Source organism: Lissotriton vulgaris, chromosome 9 (genome assembly GCF_964263255.1).
Source record: "Lissotriton vulgaris chromosome 9, aLisVul1.2, whole genome shotgun sequence".
In the NCBI taxonomy this organism is placed as follows: domain Eukaryota; kingdom Metazoa; phylum Chordata; class Amphibia; order Caudata; family Salamandridae; genus Lissotriton; species Lissotriton vulgaris.
Genome location: NC_141697.1, coordinates 125,179,971 through 125,200,645, shown reverse-complemented (window position 1 = coordinate 125,200,645; position 20,675 = coordinate 125,179,971).

The window sequence follows — 20,675 nt, the reverse complement described above, 5'->3', positions numbered from 1 at the left end:
ATGGACTCGGAGTAATGAAGAATACCGGTAAGTAACCGGGGCATTATCCTGGGTTCTACAACGTCTACAGTAAATAGTCTGTTTTATTGTGTAGGAGGTGGCAGTGTATACCTCACACATTGTGGGGCACTCCCACTTCATGCTGGTCAATGGGCACAGGCTTGCCTGCTTACCGTGTGTTAGTGCACACCTCCTACACAGTTGTGTGTATTTAGCAAGCCTCAGGACTGAAAAACGGAGAAGGGCGAGCTATAATCTCAATGTGCAAAATGTACGCAGTGTTAGTTTTCCGCAACAAACGCAGAACCTGCTGAACTATCGCCCCACCAACAAACACAAGGAAAAATATTTTTGCATTTTAAAAAAACTGTACAAAAGAAAATGTTTCGTAGAGACGCATCTGATAAAAACAATATATAAAATATAATCTGAGGTCTTGAAAGCCACCACATATTTGATAAAAGCTCTGCTGAAAAGACATCCACACAGAACTCTGCATACCGGGGAGCAGTTCATTTGGGATGATTACCGGATCAAGACCTCTGTTTGCTACTTAAACAAGTACATCAAGGCGCTACTCGGAGCACAGTGTGATCCTAGACTGATGAGGCACAAAGAAAGTTTGCAAACGGGTGGGTGGAAGCCATGCTAAAGCGCTGCTTTAAGAGACCGTGATTGAATATAAAAGAAGCCACGAACAGCAAGCCGTGCATGCTTCACCATGACATTCACTAACACCTAACAATTTTATGCTCTTGTGTGAATCATCTAGTCACATACAATACGCCCGGTATATATGCCGGAATAGTTCAGAACTCACAGCTGAAGTGTTGGGTGGTCCCAGAGCAAGCGCGCCTTTTCACTTAACTTTAACGTCAGCCCTGTTTATGTGTCTAGTTCTTATGGCCATTAGTGGGCCATGCAATAAAAGAGTGCGAATAAAGGAATCTATGTTAAAAAAGCGAAAGTACATTGTACTTTACCGGTTCTCCTCAGCCTCGTAAAGAAGTGACATATCGGAAGCAGGACGAGACAGGAGGCAGCAAAGAAGAGCGACACTGGACTGCACCAATGGTAAGTAGGAGGCGGGAATACCGTAAGTTTATTGATAACAGCAGGTCTAGCAGACAGTGCATGTGCGCTGTAGCTCGACCTAGAAATGAGGCCAGGTGGAGAGGAGGGAACCTTATCTCCAGCAGGGGATGTTGAGGGAGTGCAGAGCGACAGCACTCTGACGTGGCTGATGTATAGCAGTGGCGACAGTGAATGAAGTGTGGTACATGTGCTGGAGACATTCATATTCCCCACGATCTGCAAAATACTATCTGTGCAGACAGCCTGCGCACATCCTGACAATGAGTGGTGGGAGGGGAGGGGGGAGGAGATCGGACCTACGGCCTGGTAGGTGTGCATGTAGGAAGGTGGCTACCTGACTATGGTTACCCCAGATTTTTTGCCTTGTGTTTAGCTGGTTTTCGACTTAGTTGGCCTGGTTCCCTGCTAATCAGGGCCCCAGGCTATCTGCTCTCTCTGTAAAATGGATTCCATGTACCCTAGGTGCATAACTAGATTGGCTTGGGTCACCTTATCAGCCCCTGTACAGAGCACTATAGGTGCCCAGGGCATAGGTGCCTCCAAGGCCTACCAGGGACTGCAGCATAACTTTTGCCACCCCTGGCTGGCTATCTAAAATTGACACAACTGGCTGATCACTCAGCTGGGGAAAGGTGGTGTAATCACCCCTTGCTTAGATATAGTATGCCTATATCTAAACCTAACTGGACACATATATACCTATCAGTCACTCCTATGGCAGGCCTTCACAATCCTGGAGGCAGAGTGCTTGGTTTTATGTGAGATGGTGCTCTAGCATGAGCTGAGCCTGTCTGCAGCTGTCGGGACCAATTCCCTAAGCTGTTCCGGGATAATGCCATACCATATACTCTTAAGTGCCTTATAATCCTCGCGGTTATATAGTAACTTTGGTTTGGCTTTATCAAAACATGTCGTGTAAGGTGTCATACGATTTGGAATACTACCCCCTCGCCAGTCCTGGCGACGGGGGTAGCATTCCACCCCTCTAGAGGGAGATGACATGTTACTTTACTGCAACAAGGTTGATTTTTAAAAGAGCCTCAGATCCACAAAATGGATGCTTCTGCCACAGACACAAGTCTGACCTCCTGCTGTCGACCGAAACTCAGCAGAGGAGGCCTGGACAAAGGGTTTCCTGTCGCAGGGCGGTGTTACACCACCCCAGACAGGAGATAGTGGATTGTAGCAGGGAGGTTTGAAAGAAACCAGACACTGCCTGGGGAGCACAAGGCTGCCCCTTGCATAATCCGGCCAAACCGGTTCTGGGGCACACCAGCCCCTGTCCCCGCGCGGCCTGGATCAAAGGAAAGGGGTGTATCCACCCCCTTCCTGGGTCCCACCCATAGGAGGGGACCTAGCAGGTAATCCAGCCCCCTAGATTGGTATAAGAATGGGAACAGTGCCAACGCACTCAGATTATCCCGATGAAACATTTGAAATGAAACTCTGGACCCTTCGACATCCTACTCAACGTAGAAGACTGAAGAATCTCCCTTGTGGTCAAGGAGTGACCACCCTGTGCAAACAGGCACCATCCAGCACCTCAACGTCTGCTTTGTTGCAGTTCCCGCCGGAACTCGAGCGACAGAGATCAACGAGATCAAGCTTGCCTGCCTTCTTACAGCCCGATCCACAGTCCCTGCAGAGCTGAGACCCGTGGAGGCGACCGGAAGCGTGGGGCACGCCATCTTGAAAAGACCACGAGACGCTGACCGTGCAGCCCACGAGTGACCCTCGAAGCTGTACACCAGGGTTTGAGAAGCCCCAACCCTGAGCCACTCTTGCACGGAAGCTCACCCCTCTACACTCAACGAGTGCTGCGTGGGGCCCTTCTGCTTGCTTTGGCTCGACACGTTGGCCCGGTCACTTGCCAGCTAGCTTGTGGCCCCTGTGCCAACGAAAACCTAAATCTGACTTGCGATTCTGGTTGCTCCAGACTTGCACCAGCTCCTCTGAAAAGGAGCACCGGCTCTGACCCTCCTGGTCTGAGTGAGAAGCAAACTTCCGGTCCTGCGTGGATTGCTCTTGCCAAGTGTTGTTTGCTCCAATCTTGAAGCCGACTGCGCCGACGGTGAGAGCCTGCATGGGACAGATTGTGACCCGCTCCTGGACGTCGCAGATGCCCCAGAGCCCACGTGACAGCGGAGAGAAGCTCCTTGACAACCACCTGATTGCGCCCGACATTGCCTGGTTCCGTCCTGGTTCCACCATGGTCACTGCTGAGTGACCCAGACTCTGTCCCCTCTGCTTTCAGGTACTTTTCTGCTCTGATCCACCCTTGGATCACACCGGACACTTCTCCTTCACATCGCCTGCAGCATCTTCAGCTTCAAGCACCAAGAGCCTGCGTGTCAAAACCCGACGCCACTTCGACCCTATGCACCCGCTTCCTGTGGGTGAGGTAACATTGCACCGCCAGTGTTCCCACACTGGTACACACCTCTAGGGTCTGTGTCTAAAGTTTGGTTCTTCTAGGTTCAGCGGAAGTGTCCTTAAACTCTATTTGTGTAACTTTTACGCACCATTGACATTGCATTGGTGCAAGCCGCGCTTTAAGCGCTGCACCCGAATCCCGCGGGCTTTTCCCGACTTCAGCATTGCTTGTCCCGACTGCTCCCAGTGATTCCCTAGGCCCTAGGCTTAACCACTGTTCGATTGGTATCTCTTATACCACCTTTTTAGTATATGGTTTGAGTGGCCACCCGCCCTCATCCATAATTGTGCAACTTTGTATGTTATACTGTGCTTTTGATTTAACGCTTGTGCCCCTTTGCTCATAAAGAGCACTGGGGATTAATTTAGAAATAAATACATATATTTTTATAATATATACTTGTGTGGTGTCCTTTCATTTGATATTACAGGACTGTGATTGGTAAAACAGCTCGCTTAACACGACCTCTTGAGTTAAGCATTTAAGGCTGCTTAGTCTATGCTACTCTTAAGATAGCTTGTCTAATAAGGTTGACTTACAACCAGACACCATAAGGGATTGTTTGGACTGATACAAGGTGGTTCCAGAATTGGAAACATCAATTTTCAGGCCAACTTCTCACATTGGTGTGCAGCGGTGCGGATTTGAGCTTGCTGTTGTTTTACCATTACAATCTTTTTATCAAATTGAAAGATCACATAAAGTACCCTAGGTACATATAAATCAAAAGCTTAGCATATTAGGTTCTACTGAACTTAGTAGTTGTAGATTAAAGGGATTAGCACACCCTGACTACAACTCACTAGCAAGGTACAGTAGGAAAACACTTAGTGTAGATAAGTGCACCACTTGCACCTCACTAGCAGTCATGTCTGACGCAGGTGGAGCTTCAGGTTCTATCCCTGCGACAGTTGACCTTACCAAGGCAACTTCCAGCTATGACAAACTTAGCCACAAAGACTTGAGTGCCTTGTGCATTGCAAGGGGGCTAAAAAGGGGCAGACACCCCACCATTCCTATCCTGATAGCCATCCTGGAAATGGATGGCTTAGCCAAGGCGAATGCAGTTCCCTTAGGTTTAGGAGATGGAGTGACCCACCCTGAGAATGAGACAACTCCAGAAGATGAGGAGGAGGAAGAGGAGGATGGCTCAGAGGTAGATGAGCCTGAGAATCAGGATCAACAGGGTAACCAGGTTGTAGTTGCCAGGCTTAACCAGGCCAACTTAGACCTACATGGGAGTGGAGAGGGCCAGCACCTCCCCAGATCCTATAACATAATTCCCACAGGCAACAGAAGGGTGAGATCGCCATCAGGGGACTCTCATGTTTCTAGTGTCTCCAGGGAATCTCAAAGGGGAATGACTTCCCCCCAGAGAAGAGAGCATAAGGCCAGGATGAGAGCTGTAGAACTCCAGATAGAGAGGGAAGAGTAATCCCTGGCCCAAGCTAAACTTGCTTTAGCAAGGGAACAGAAAATGTGTGGCTTAGATGCCACTTGTGGCAGCAATAATCCTAGAGAGAAAGACAGGTCCTATAATACTAGAAACCTGACAAAGATTGTGCCCACCTACACAGAAGGGGATGACATCCACAAGTGGATAACTGCTCTTGAGAGAGCCTGCATGCTACAGCAGGTTCCTGAGGAACAGTGGGCAGCAATCTTATGGTACTCCTTTTCAGAGAAAGGGAGAGATAAGCTCCTCACTGTCAGACATGAGGATGCTAAAAACTACAAGGTCCTGAAGAGTGCTCTAATAGATGGGTTTGGCTTATCCACTGAACAATACAGGTTAAAGTTCAGAGACACCCAGAATACACAGACACAGGACTGGACTGATTTTGTAGATTGTGCTACTAAGGCTCTGGAGGGTTGGCTACATGGCAGCAAAGTACATGACTTTACAGGATTGTATAATTTGATTATGAGGGAGCAGATCCTAAGTAATTGTCAGAACCAGCTCTTACACCAGCACCTGGTGGACTCAGATTTGACCTCTCCCCAAGAATTGGGAAAGAGGGCAGATAAATGTGTCAGAACCAGGATTAGGCCTAAGAATCAGGACAGTAACCAGAAGAAGGAGTCTACCAAGCCTCAAGATAAGGGTGGGGATAAAAGTAAGGAAAATACTTCCCCAGGGCCCCAAAACTCCAAGAATGGGGGTGGGTCCCTAGACACTTCTTCAACTCAGAAGAAACCTTATTGTCATACCTGTAAACAGGTTGGGCATTACAAAACAGACAGCTGTTGTCCCAAGAATGGCAATAAAGAGAATATACCTCCAAAGCCAGCTCCAACACCTCCTGTTACTGTCAGCAGTAATCCCCCAGGAAGTGGGAGCGCACCCAGGAATCTGGGTGGGTTTACTGTTGGAGCCCAGGTGGACCCCGGCCTATCCAGGTCCCCATCCCCAAATGATCTTGTTTATGAGACTGGCATGGGGTTTGCCAACTTCTCTGATTGCCCAAATACCTTGAGCAAATATAGACAAGAACCCATCATCAATGGTTTGAAAGTTGAAGCCTTTAGAGACACAGGGGCTAGCATCACCATGGTGGCTGACTGCATAGTCCCCTCTAAGCAACTTTTACCTGGTGCCACATACCAGGTAACAAACATTGATGGCATCCAAACAAATCATCCCATGGCAGTAGTAAGTCTCAGCTGGGGAGGTGTCACCGGCCCAAAGAGAGTGGCCGTGTCATCAAACTTGCCTGTAGACTGCCTACTGGATAATGATTTAGAAATCTCAGCCTGGGCTGAGGTTGAACAGGAAATCCATTCTAGAATGGTAAACTCCAATGGAAAGGTTAGTGGGGCTGTAATAGCTACAGCCCCAACCCAAGATGTCCTTCCTGAAAAGGTTGGTAGGGCTGAGCAACTCTCTGCCCCATCTTTAGCAGAAGCTCTTCCAAAACAGAATAGCAAAGCTGTTATGATAACAGCAGAAACCCAAACTGAGTCTCCTCCTGAAAAGGTTGGTGGGGCTGTGATGGCCACAGCCCAAACTCAAACAGATATGTGTGTTGTGAAGCCTGAAATGATGGATCACTCCACCCAAACTGAGAGCATGGAGGAGGAAGATAAATCTCCCCCTCACCAGACATTAGGACAGGATCAGCCTCCTCAGGGAACTGATCTTACCCCTGATGAAGGAACTGCCCCAGAGGTTGTTAGGCCTGGCCTGACAGAACCTCTGATGGCAGTGGACCCTTCTCAGGTGGGACCCAGTCTGGAGCAGGTAACCTGCCCCTCTCTACCTTACCTTAGTCAGCCCAGGGCTACAGAGGACAAGAAGGACAGTGAGACCCAGAGGGCCCCCTGTCAAATAAAGCACCCCCATCAACAGATTAGGGGCACCAAAACTAGTAGCCCTAGTGAGGTGAAAACTTTAAAAACTCCAGAGGGAGCCCCCTTAAAAGTAGTTAGGGACCTCCCACAGATGGATTCTGTTGGGCACAGCCAAACCTGGGACCCAAAGGGCCCAAACCTGAACTGTCCCTCCAGCAAGCCAAACCGAGGGACCCAACCTCCAGCTTTAGGTAGCCAGAGGTTGACCCTGAGAGAACAGTGCAACTCAGTTGAAGAAAGAAAGGCACACAGGGTGGAAGATAATTGGAGGAAGCTGAGCCCTAAATTAGTGGAGCCTCACTTCAAAACTCCATATCCAAACCAGCCTTTAACTTTGCATAAACACACCCAAGGTAGTGATTCCCTATGGTGGAGACCCTCTAATACCCCAAGGGTGAGGGACTGCTTAGTGGACCATGAGACAGGGGGTACCCATGCTAGTGCAGGTACTTCCTTATATGGCCACTCAGGCAATATGGGCTTACCTGGCCAAGGATAGCCTTATCTCCTTTCGTTTGGAGGGGGGCGGGTTATGTAGGAAGGTGGCTACCTGGCTATGGTAACCCCAGATTTTTTGCCTTGTGTTTAGCTGGTTTTCGACTTAGTTGGCCTGGTTCCCTGCTAATCAGGGCCCCAGGCTCTCTCTGTAAAATGGATTCCATGTACCCTAGGTGCATAACTAGATTGGCTTTGGTCACCTTATCAGCCCCTGTACAGAGCACTATAGGTGCCCAGGGCATAGGTGCCTCCAAGGCCTACCAGGGACTGCAGCATAACTTTTGCCACCCCTGGCTGGCTATCTAAAATAGACACAACTGGCTGATCACTCAGCTGGGGCAAGGTGGTGTAATCACCCCTTGCTTAGATATAGTATGCCTATATCTAAACCTAACTGGACACATATATACCTATCAGTCACTCCTATGGCAGGCCTTAACAATCCTGGAGGCAGAGTACTTGGTTTTATGTGAGATGGTGCTCTAGCATGAGCTGAGCCTGTCTGCAGCTGTCGGGACCAATTCCCTAAGCTGTTCCGGGATAATGCCATACCATATACTCTTAAGTGCCTTATAATCCTCGCGGTTATATAGTAACTTGGAGCGCACTTGGAGGTCAGCCCCCTCTGCACTGCACCTAAAAAACCTGAAGAAACAGAGAAACGCCTACTTCAGGAAAATAAAACGCTCAAAAAGAGATTTCTTCAGCCTCCAGCTCGCCCAAGCAAAAAACCGCCCAAGGAAATTGTTTGAGTTAATCAGAACACAATCCAAAGAACAACCCCAGACACTCAGCACCATGGGCGTTACACCTTCCTGTGAAGACTTCTCTGCTTTCTTTAACCAAAAAACCGACAACATAAGAAGCGATCTCCTCAATGACGCAATCCTTTACTCCAACCCCCAACACACAGCAGCGCCTGAACCAAAGAACAAGGCTACATGGTCATCCTTTGGCACCTACTCCGAAGAAGAAATTGGCAGATTGCTCAGCACCCTGAAACCATCCAATCACCTCACTGACCCCCTTCCTGCAAACGCTGTAAAAGACTTTACCCCTTTGCTCCTCCCACTTTGGACTAAAATTATCAATAGCTCTCTTCAACAAGGATCCATCCCTGACGCCCTCAAAGTCGGACAAGTCACACCTCTACTAAAAAAAACAACAGCAGACCCCACTGATCTAAACAATTACCGCCCAATTACAAATATTCCCACCCTCGCTAAACTGTTGGAAAAATGCGTACAGCTACAACTGACTAAACACATAGACAAGTTTGATCTCCTCAACGCTCATCAATCAGGCTTCCGTGCAGGGCACAGTACCGAAACTGCCATGACTCACATAGTGGACGACGCCCTCCAAATACTAGACCAAAACGATACCTGCCTCCTCATCCTTCTGGATCTCTCCTCAGCATTCGACACAGTTAAACATGAGAACTTACTCGAACTGTTAAACACAAGAATGGGCATATCAGGGACTGTTCTCAAGTGGTTCACCTCCTTTCTACACAACCGGTCACAAAGATTCAAAAGCAACAACGCAATGTCCTCTCCGGTACCTGTATCGCTAGGCGTCCCTCAAGGATCCTCCCTCTCCCCAACACTGTTCAACCTAGTTATGGAACCTCTCACTACTTTGCTACAGACATCCAATGTTCACTTTCACATGTATGCCGACGACACCCAACTTTATCTCAAAATACAATCCCCCAAGGACATCATGGTTCTGAACACCACGATCAGAAACACCCAATCCTGGCTTGCCGAGAATCACCTCAAACTCAATGCCCTGAAAACTGAGTTCCTCCTGATCTCACCTCCCGCAAAAATCTCTACGGCTCAAACATGGCTTAAGCCCTTAACGGCTCTAAATGTACAACCTACCGTCGTAGACTCAGCAAAATCTTTAGGCATAACACTTGACGCCAATCTCAACATGCAGCAGCACATCAGCAAGGCAACCAAAGGAGCGAACTTTCAAATCAACACCTTGAGAAAACTCAAACCCTTCCTCCCAGCCAAAGACTTCCAAACTGCAGTACAATCTATAGTCATCCCGCACATAGAGTACGGAAGCACCGCCCTCTGCGGGCTCCCCCTAACTACAACGGTTCCCCTAAGAGCGTCCCTTAACGCTGCAGCGAGACTCATCACTGGCTCAAAAAAGCACTCGCACATTTCCCCTGACTTTAAATCACTGAACTGGCTACCTTTTGAAGCCAGAATACATCTGAAAATCGCCTGCATGACTCACAAGGCTGTACACATGAACTCACCCGCCTACCTCACTCAAAAGCTGACAATCTCGGGTGGCTCTAGAATTACTAGAAGCACAAACAATCTTCTGCTGAAACCTCGAAGATTCCGGAAGGAAAAAACCTATAAACGCTCCTTTTCAGGAATGGCACCTAGGATCTGGAACTCACTCCCTCCTGAAACCAGGCTCATCTCTTCCAACAAACTGTTTAAGAAAGAAGTAAAAGCGATCCTCATGGCTAAATACACATGATCTATTACTCGGTATTTTCTCATGAATCCGCTCCGTAATTACCTACTTGTATTATGACTTATTTGATTGTATACGTTCCCTCTTGGTATATTGTTATGTTGGTGACGCACCTGTCTGACTTTGCACACTGTACCTACACCACCTCAACTATCCCTACTTTTGTACTACTGATGCACCTGTGCGACTATACATCCTGCACTCACCTACCTCAACTATGCACACCTTTATGTTATCTCCTAAAACACGTTAAGCAGGCTTAAACGAGTATATGCTTACTTTTGTACTTTTATATTATTGGCGCAACTGTTTGACTATGCACCTTGTACAGACACTACCTCACCTGTGACCTACCTCCTGTTTGTTTCTTGACCTACCTATGTAACTATGCACCTTGTACCTATCTACCTCAACTATGTAACTATGCACCTGTACCTTGACTATCACCCCCGTGCCCTTGTAAAGCGCTCTGATATCTGCAAAGATCTTGTTCGCGCTATATAAAACTTTCAAAATAAAACTTTGGTTTGGCTTTATCAAAACATGTCGTGTAAGGTGTCATACGATTTGGAATACTATCCCCTCGCCAGTCCTGGTGACGGGGGTAGCATTCCACCCCTCTAGAGGGAGACGACATGTTACTTTACAGCAACGCGGTTGATTTTTAAAAGAGCTTCAGATCCACAAAATGGATGCTTCTGCCACAGACACAAGTCTGACCTCCTGCTGCCGACCGAAACTCAGCAGAGGAGGCCTGGACAAAGGGTTTCCTGTCGCAGGGCGGTGTTACACCACCCCAGACAGGAGATAGTGGATTGTAGCAGGGAGGTTTGAAAGAAACCAGACACTGCCTGGGGAGCACAAGGCTGCCCCTTGCATAATCTGGCCAAACCGGTTCCGGGGCACACCAGCCCCTGTCGGAGCGCGGCCTGGATCAAAGGAAAGGGGGGTATCCACCCACTTCCTGGGTCCCACCCATAGGAGGGGACCTAGCAGGTAATCCAGCCCCCTAGATTGGTATAAGAATGGGAGCAGTGCCAACGCACTCAGATTATCCTGATGAAACATTTGAAACGAAACTCTGAACCCTTCGACATCCTACTCAACGTAGAAGACTGAAGAATCTCCCTTTTGGTCAAGGAGTGACCACCCTGTGCAAACAGGCACCATCCAGCACCTCAACATCTGCTTTGTTGCAGTTCCTGCCGGAACTCGAGCGACAGTGATCAATGAGATTAAGCTTGCCTGCCTTCTTACAGCCCGATCCACAGTCTCTGCAGAGCTGAGACCTGTGGAGGCGACCGGAAGCATGGGGCACGCCATCTTGAAAAGACCACGAGATGCTGACCGTGCAGCCCACGAGTGACCCTCGAAGCTGTACACCAGGGTTTGAGAAGCCCCAACCCTGAGCCACTCTTGCATCGAAGCTCACCCCTCTACACTCAACGAGTGCTGCGTGAAGCCCTTCTGCTTGCTTTGGCTCGACGCGTTGGCCCGGTCACTTGCCAGCTGGCTTGTGGCCCCTGTGCCAACGAAAACCTAAATGCGACTTGCGATTCTGGTTGCTCCACACTTGCACCAGCTCCTCTGAAAAGGAGCACCCGCTCTGACCCTCCTGGTCTCAGTGAGAAGCAATCTTTTGGTCCTGCGCGGATTGCTCTTGCCAAGTGTTGTTTGCCCCAATCTTGAAGCCGACTGCGCTGACAGTGAGAGCCTGCGTGGGACAGATTGTGACCCGCTCCTGGACATCGCAGATGCCCCAGAGCCCACGTGACAGTGGAGAGAAGCTCCTCAACAACCACCTGATTGCACCCGACATTGCCTGGTTCCGTCCTGGTTCCACCCTGGTCACTGCTGAGTGACCCAGACTCTGTCCCCTCTGCTTTCAGGTACTTTTCTGCTCTGATCCACCCTTGGATCACACCGGACACTTCTCCTTCACATCGCCTGCAGCATCTTCAGCTTCAAGCACCAAGAGCCTGCGTGTCAAAACCCGACGCCACTTCGACCCTATGCACCCGCTTCCTGTGGGTGAGGTAACATTGCAACACCGGTGTTCCCACACTGATACACACCTCTAGGGTCTGTGTCTAAAGTTTGGTTCTTCTAGGTTCAGGGGAAGTGTCCTCAAACTCTATTTGTGTAACTTTTACGCACCATTGACATTGCATTGGTGCAAGCCGCGCTTTAAGCGCTGCACCCGAATCCCGCGGGCTTTTCCCAACTTCAGCATTGCTTGTCCCAACTGCTCCCAGCGATTCCCTAGGCCCTAGGCCTAACCACTGTTCGATTGGTATCTCTTATACCACTTTTTTAGTATATGGTTTGAGTGGCCACCCGCCCTCATCCATAATTGGGCAACTTTATTATTATTATTATTATTAATTAAATTTATAGAGCGCGTAGTCACCCATGAGTATCCCAGCGCTAAGATCAGTACGTTATACTGTGCTTTTGATTTAACGCTTGTGCCCCTTTGCTCATAAAGAGTACTGGGGATTAATTTAGAAATGAATACATATATTTTTATAATATATACTTGTGTGGTGTCCTTTCATTTGATATTACAGGACTGTGGTTGGTAAAACAGCTCGCTTAACACGACCTCTTGAGTTAAGCCTTTAAGGCTGCTTAGTCTATGCTACCCTTAAGATAGCTTGTCTAATGAGGTTGACTTACAACCAGACACCATAAAGGATTGTTTGGACTGATACAAGGTGGTTCCAGAATTGGAAACATCATATATCAGGCCAACTTCTCATAGTGCAGGCATAAGATAATAGGATGATGGCAGGACTCCTGCGATTCCAGTAGTTCCAAAGAGGTCCAGAGGGGGGTGACCCTATATGTAATTGAAAATAAAATTCTTAAGCAATGTACAATTTATCAAAATCACAATGGAACAGATTACAAGAAAAGAGTTCAGTGTAACTACCATATATAATACATTTGTTTTTTAAGTATAAAAAACAGATATGACATTCATATTGAAACAATTGTTTGTTTAAAAATACATCAAGTTGATGACATTATATAGACAGTGTTATAATTATCTCCATATACACAAAACATTAAAAATACAATACAGTTTAAAATCAAAGGTGGCAGAAATGTAATCTTCAAGACTCTATATGTGCCAGTCGCTGTGGTGGTCTGTGGGCCTCACCCCAGGAGAGGAAGGCGACAGGCTCAGCTGAGGAGAAATGCAGAGAGGACATCTCCTGGGCAATTTCAGCAAAGCCTACAGCCGACATTGGTATAAGGAGACATGGAAAAGCAACAAGGGTTCCTTGCAACATATTTATAAACATATAATGATCATGCAGCAAATAATGTCACAAAATATATATGATTTCAAGCTATGTGTTGATCCATTCAGCCATTCAAAATACCTTATATCAATATACATAATATATTCATTTAAACATAACTTTTTAAGAAAATTGTATAGGCAGAAACAAAAATGCTTAGTGCTCAAGGGCCAATATGTTCTGTGACAAATTTGCAGAGGGCTGTATAGCTCTCTTTGAATAGTTAACCCCTTGGGCGTAGCCGCGATTCTGCGCCTGTGCGGCACATTCCAATCGCGGGTGCGGTCATGACGGCGGGAGCCGTCATCAGCACACGAGCACTGTGTGCCATGACGGCTCCCGGCCATCATCAGCATGGAAGGGGTTAAATGCCATTAGGACAGCTGGCATTTGTTCTGGGTATCTAGCCTGGGTTAGATGAAGAGTGCCTGGCCTGGAGACGCCTCAATCTGAACAAATTGTGCTGAAACATTGACAACCGTAGTTGCAGCTGATGTTCCTGACCAGTGCCATCCGTACATATAGCCAGTGGATCCCAATGTCATCTGCACCCTTTTAGGGCACCCCCACCTTGAGGAGGGGTCCACCCAAAGTGGGGCCAGGAGCAAGGTGGAACTTCAACAGGGAGCATGCTACAGACTCCCTTGCCATTTCAGACGTTAATGCTGAAATGAGGAAGGAGCCAGTAACAGGATTTGATTTCATTTTGATATTTATATAGCGCAGCAGTCACCCGAAGGCATCAAGGCGCTAGAGAGAGGCCATACATACCTCAGAGTCCAGAACCAAAGTGAAAGAACTTCAGTTCACCGTTTAGCTGTGAACAGCCAGGTTTTCAGGGCTTCTCTGAACGGGAGCAGAAGAGGGATAGATCTAAGCGCCAGGGGTAGGGAATGCCAGAGCTTACTCGCTGCCACTGTATATGCCTTATTCCCCCACTTCCTCTTCTTAGTTCTTGGTACCAGTAGTTGCATTTGAAGTGAAGAGCAAAGTAATCGGCTTGGGGAATGCCATTTGAACATGCTGTTCAGACTTAAGGGGTAGGAAGCGTGCAATGAGTTGTGGACCATACACAGTGATTTAAATCTGATACGTTGTTCAATGGGGAGCCTATGTAGATGTTCTAGTCCCTTCTTGGCAGATTGTTTTTTGGGAATGTTCAGAATGAGTCTTGCCAATGCATTCGGCAGTACCTGGAGTTTATGTTGTAAGCTCTTATTAGCAGCCAGGTACAGGGCAGTGCAATTATCAAGTTTGGACATTACCAGGGCCAGTGCTACCTGGATCCTGGCTGAACGCTGAATAAAAGGGAAGATTTTTTTTAACATCCTTATGAGCCAGTAGCATGTAGAAATGGTACGATTCACTTGGACCTTGAAGCTAAGTTCAGTGTCCATCAGGACTCCCAGATTCTTAGCCTTTTCACTCAGGACAAGACATCATCCCAAAGATTGAGGCCAACAGTTACTGTTCCATTCGGTTGCCCCTGATCCGAATATATCATCACCTCAGTTTTTCCCCGTTAAGTTTGAGGAAGTTAGCGGACATCCAGTCTGCCACTGAGGGGAAATAGCAGAGGCGTGGCGGGGAAGGGCCATTTCTCCAATCCATTGAGGCAATGAAAGGGTGGTGGAGGCCGCATCTGGATAAGCAGTCTGCCAAGTTGCTTTGAAAAGGTTTTGACCAGTGCTTTAGGAAAGCTTGTGCTAGACCTTGAGTTGCTGGCTGGGCAGAATATATTCACTTGGACAAGATGTTCACAATCCAGGAATAACTGATGACGGAAGTAAAGGAAGGCAGAAAGACAGGCCCTTTTAGTTGTACCCACCAACTGGAGCTTATTATTTCCCCTCTGGATATTGTACCGAAAAAAAGAAAAGGGGAGTTTAGAATAATGTATCACCTTTCATGGCAAGAAGGTGGTTTCGGCCAATGATTTTATTGACCAGTATGACTTACTCAAACACAGAAAGGGCAGTTTAAATGGCACGGAAATGCAGAAAGGGGATGAAGAGCAAGAGGTCTGATTTTAACCCAGCTTTTCGGCTACTGCTGGCCCATCTGGGCAAATTCTATCTATTTGTCATTGAATTTCAAGTACAAATATGCATGGGCAAAGCACTGCCCTTGGGTTGTTCTGACTTGTGTTCTAAATTTGTTAAAAGAGTCTTGAGAAGCACATTGGTTATTCATTCAGGTAATTTTTCATGTGTATCCTTACACTTTTATACCTTTGATGCTCTCATAACATCCATATGAATCAAGACATACTGGCAAACATGAGACACATATTATTATTTTTACAAGGATAAACTCGTTTGTGGACCTTTATAGTCCGTCCACAGAGTGTGTTTACAAGATGATACGAAACATAATCACATAAATGACCATTTTAACTGCAAAAAAGGACTTAAATACTCAAACAAATGACATTGCTTTATGATACATACATAGTACTTTATGTACTAACAAAAATAAGTGGCCAACATGTATAATCACGTAGTGCGCTTTTAGTAGAAAACACATAAATACATGTCCCTTAAGCAGTGCTGAGGATCGGATGAGAGACCGTTGTAGTGTCCTGGTGGACGCGTTCTAGTGTCCAGGTACGGACTAGTTTGTCAGCCACACCTCGAGGGCTGGCCTTTACACCCACGCCACACCCATCCATCACAGTCCTCATCGGTCAGTCAGGTGACCCTGACAATAAAAGGGCCTGAATGCACGTGCTCTTGGCCAGCTTTAGTACCATACACTCTGTGTCTGCATCCTTTATTCTTTAGGATGGGGCCTCGGGCCCAGACCCTACAATAGTGTCTATGGACAATTCTGACCACTCAGATGGCATGAGCAGTTTTTCAGAGTTATACTACATAATCGTTTTGGGAAACTGAATCGAAGTATACTTTTTAAAATGTAACAATGTTTCTAATGGTTCTACCAAATAGATCCAATGCTTTATGAATTCAGGAGTTTGACGTTACAAAGAAGGGGATTAAAAGCAGCCTCAATTCTCTTAATCGCCTCTGTAAGAACCTATGTTTTCCTATGAAAGCTGTTCCTTGGGCAACGAGCGCCGTTGAGGCCCATCCCCCAGCAGTGAGAACTTGTTATTGTTGTGTTTTTCGCTGCAGTTTGGAGACCTTACGAAACGGAGTTTTTTTTTTCTTCTTGTGATACTCCCTATCCTGCCGGTTACACAACATAAACCGACACAGCACAGTCCAGACAGTCTCCGCCAATCTGTTTCCGCAAGATGCAGACCTACGCGATTCCAGTGAAATAAGCAAATTACACCGTGCGAATGTTCCACTGCTTGGAAGTTATTACATAGCAAGCAAGCACTCTAATTTCGAGTATATTCTGCTCCTTTCTTCATTTGCATCCTGGGACTGGTAGTTTTGTCTTTACAAACAACTGCAGGACTACAGGTACCAGCGTGCAGTGTTATGCATTGGCCTTTACAAAGCATGTCTGGAAAGCACACCAGTGCTGTAGGACAATGGCCACCTGCACTCACATCTACATCAATGGAGGACTGGGGAAGCAACAAGAGTGTGGGGAGGGAAGCTGATGGACGAAAAAGAGCGCCGCAGACATGGGCGTCCGCAGAAATTTTTCCAGGGGGGGGCAACATTTTTACTTCATCACCATCCTCCGACATGATTGAGCACAACTAAACACTTATAAGGTCCCAAAGGGGAGACCTATTGGCTATGTCAATGCTGTTTTTCTTAAAGGACAAGCAGTGCTATAGGGCTCCGGCTGCCACTTAGACCACCACATCCCAAGTAGATGTTGCAGCCATCTTTTAATTGGTTTTAAAGCCAATTCAAAAGCTGTCACCAGTGTATGTAAATCCCTATCTCAAATGTGAGACTGTTCTCCTGCTTCCCAATTCTATTAAATACAAATTATGTAAAAAAAATCCCTTTCTGAGCTGCACAGCTCATCCTACCCACGTTTCATGCGCAGATTTGAAATACTGATGGTTTGGGCTTCCCGGAATTCAACTGGTTGAGAGGTGGAGTGGTGTAGAGAGGTAGAGAGGTAGAGAGAGTGAGGTGTAGAGAGATAGAGAGAGAGAGAGAGAGAGAGGGGTAGGTAGAGAGAGGTAGAGGTAGGTAGAGAGAGGTAGAGGTAAAGGTAGAGAGAGAGGTAGAGAGAGAGGTATATAGAGAGGTAGAGATAGAGAGAGGTAGAGGTAGAGAGAGGTAGAGAGGGGTAGAGAGGTAGAGAGAGGTAGGTAGAGAGAGAGAGAGGTAGAGAGAGAGAGAGAGAGAGAGAGGTAGAGAGAGAGGTAGAGAGAGATAGAGAGAGAGGTAGAGAGAGGTAGGTAGAGAGGTAGGTAGAGAGGTAGGTAGAGAGAAAGAGGTAGAGAGAAAGAGGTAGAGAGGGAGAGAGGGAGAGAGAGAGGTAGAGCGAGAGAGAGGTAGAGAGAGAGGTAGAGAGAGAGAGGTAGAGAGAGAGGTAGAGCGAGAGAGGTAGAGAGAGAGGTAGAGAGAGGTAGAGAGATAGAGAGAGAGGTAGAGAGAGAGGTAGAGAAAGAGGCAGAGAGAGAGAGAGAGAAGTAGAGAGAGAGGTAGAGAGAGAGGTAGAGAGGTAGAGAGAGGTAGAGAGGTAGAGAGAGGTAGAGAGGTAGAGAGAGGTAGAGAGAGAGAGGTAGAGAGAGGTAGAGGTAGGTAGAGAGAGGTAGAGGTAGAGGTAGAGGTAGAGAGAGGTAGAGAGAGAGGTATAGAGAGAGGTAGAGATAGAGAGAGAGGTAGAGGTAGAGAGGTAGAGAGAGGTAGAGAGGTAGAGAGGGGTAGAGAGGTAGAGAGAGGTAGAGAGGTAGAGAGGGGTAGAGAGTTAGAGAGAGGTAGAGAGAGGTAGAGATGTAGAGAGAGGTAGAGATGTACAGAGAGGTAGAGAGAGGTAGGTAGAGAGGTAGGTGAGAGAGGTAGGCAGAGAGAGAGAGGTAGAGAGAGAGAGAGGGAGAGAGGTAGAGAGGTAGATCGAGAGAGAGGTAGATCGAGAGAGAGGTAGATCGAGAGAGAGGTAGAGAGAGAGAGAGGCAGAGAGAGAGAGAGGCAGAGAGAGAGAGAGAGGAAGAGAGAGAGAGAGAGAGAGAGAGAGAGAGAGAGAGAGAGAGAGGTAGAGAGAGGTAGAGGGAGAGAGGTAGAGGGAGAGGTAGAGAGAGAGAGGTAGAGAAAGAGGTTGAGCGAGAGAGGTAGAGAGAGAGAGAGAGAGGTAGAGGGAGGTAGAGAGGTAGAGAGAGTTAGAGAGGTAGAGAGAGAGAGGTATAGAGAGAGAGGTAGAGAGAGAGAGGTAGAGAGAGAGGTAGAGAGAGGTAGAGAGAGAGAGAGAGAGGTAGATCGAGAGAGAGGTAGAGAGAGAGAGGTAGAGAGAGAGGTAGAGAGAGAGAGAGGCAGAGAGAGAGGTAGAGAGAGAGATGGGGAGAGAGAGAGGTAGAGAGATAGAGATAGAGAGAGAGGTAGAGAGAGAGAGAGGTAGAGAGAGAGAGGTAGAGAGGTAGAGAGTGTTAGAGAGATAGATAGAGAGAGAGAGAGAGAGAGAGAGAGAGAGAATGGTAGAGAGAGAGAGGTGGAGAGAGGTAGAGAGAGAGAGGTAGAGAGAGAGGTAGAGAGAGGTAGAGAGAGAGAGGTAGAAAGAGAGAGGTAGAGATAGAGAGGTAGAGAGAGAGAGGTAGAGAGAGAGAGAGAGGTAGAGAGAGAACGGTAGAGGTAGAGAGAGGTAGACTGAGGTAGAGAGAGAGAGAGAGAGAGGTAGAGTGAGGTAGAGAGGTAGATTGGAGATCCTAGCATTTCCAGAGCATTAAAGGCACTACTCATTTGTAGCGTCATTCCTTTCACTGCACTTCCTGCTTTATCTAAATAACTAAGGCCCGCATACACAAAATTATTTTGTGGTAATAAGTTTACAATTTGCAGCATCACAGTGGTTGCTACTGCAAAACCCCATTTTAGAGTTGTGTATAACCTTCATGATTGACAAAAGGGGTTCTGCATCTTACTCCATATTGGAATTTGGAGGGGCAGTGAAAAGGGTGCTATCTTCAAATTGCAATTTACTAGGACATGTATCAATGGTTTTCAAACGCAATGGCAATAGCAAACCATTGATCTGATACCAACACTGAACTGCAGTTGGTACATGATTCAGAAAAGAAAAGTTGTCTCTATGGGACATCTTTCCCTTCGGGAATCATGTCAGGCGACAGTGAGTACATACAGTGGTCCAGGGGCTACACCCGATGCTGCAATGAACATGAGGGACTGCCCCTTTGGAAATCAAGGTGTACACTCTTTAATCCATCTCATTGCAGACCCTTCTGTAATACTAGTGCTTATGGTGCAAAAAACAGGCAGACACACCCAGTGCATCTCTGAGCGAATTGTGTAATTTGGTGCTGGGTCTTCTGCCTTCGTTGGTATGGAATGGGGGATGGATGCTCATAGGCAACAGCATTGCTAATGACATAAACAGTATTCTAAAACCTTATCAATCCCTTTTGCTGCACTATTTCTAATTCTAAAGTACAAACAGTGCTCCTAATTCAATAAAGAGTAGACGGTGCAACGAGTGTGGAGCTGTCGGAGAAGATTGTGGAGAAGTGAGAGAGGATTGTGGAGAAGTGGGAGAAACTCCTAACAGTACAAACACTCTATAACAGAGCTTCCATTGTGTGTGTCAGCCCGGTATGAGACAGTTCCCGGGCACACACACACACAGCCGCAACCGAGTAATTCACAGGTCTTTTAAAGACCTTTTGCTAATGAAGATTTGATGGTTTTCACCCCTTCCTAGGGCCCCTGCAGCTCCACTCTGCCTTTAACTCGGCCCTGCAGACAAACACCGGTGTAGGGGCTGTCAATAGTGACGGACCGGTAATCCAGGGGGGGGGGGGCCCCTTGCCCTCCCCTGCGGACGCCCATGGCCGCAGACGAGAAGAACCACACGGGCTCTGAGAGTGCACCACTGAGGAGGGCAAGCACATCTGCAGTAAAGGCGCAACACGAGTGTGGCAGAGGCGGGAAAGTACACGAGGGAGACGGCTGGAAAACACATGCACTCTTGTAGAGTGCCTAAACAAAAAGAAAAAAGTAACACCTGAAAAAGCGAGCAGTGGAAGCACACAGTGATGTATCCATGCTGATGGAGGGGGGGTTAGGGGGGTAGAGGGGTGGAGTGGGGTGTGACAAACAGAAGAAAAGGAGGAAAGACCACACGCTAACAAATATGAAGCAAGCAAATTATAGTGACAATGAAGCCCACCAATAATAGGCAATGGGTGGGTTTAGGTACACTGTAAGACAACAATATGTCTCACAAGAGCCATTGCAGCACTTAATTTCTGAATAAATAAGAGCCAGGGCACTTGTCAGGAACCCACTGCAGCTTGCACCACCGATTGCCCCTACCAGAGCTGATAGTGACAGTAGCAATATAACTAATAACCATCATACACCTAAAAG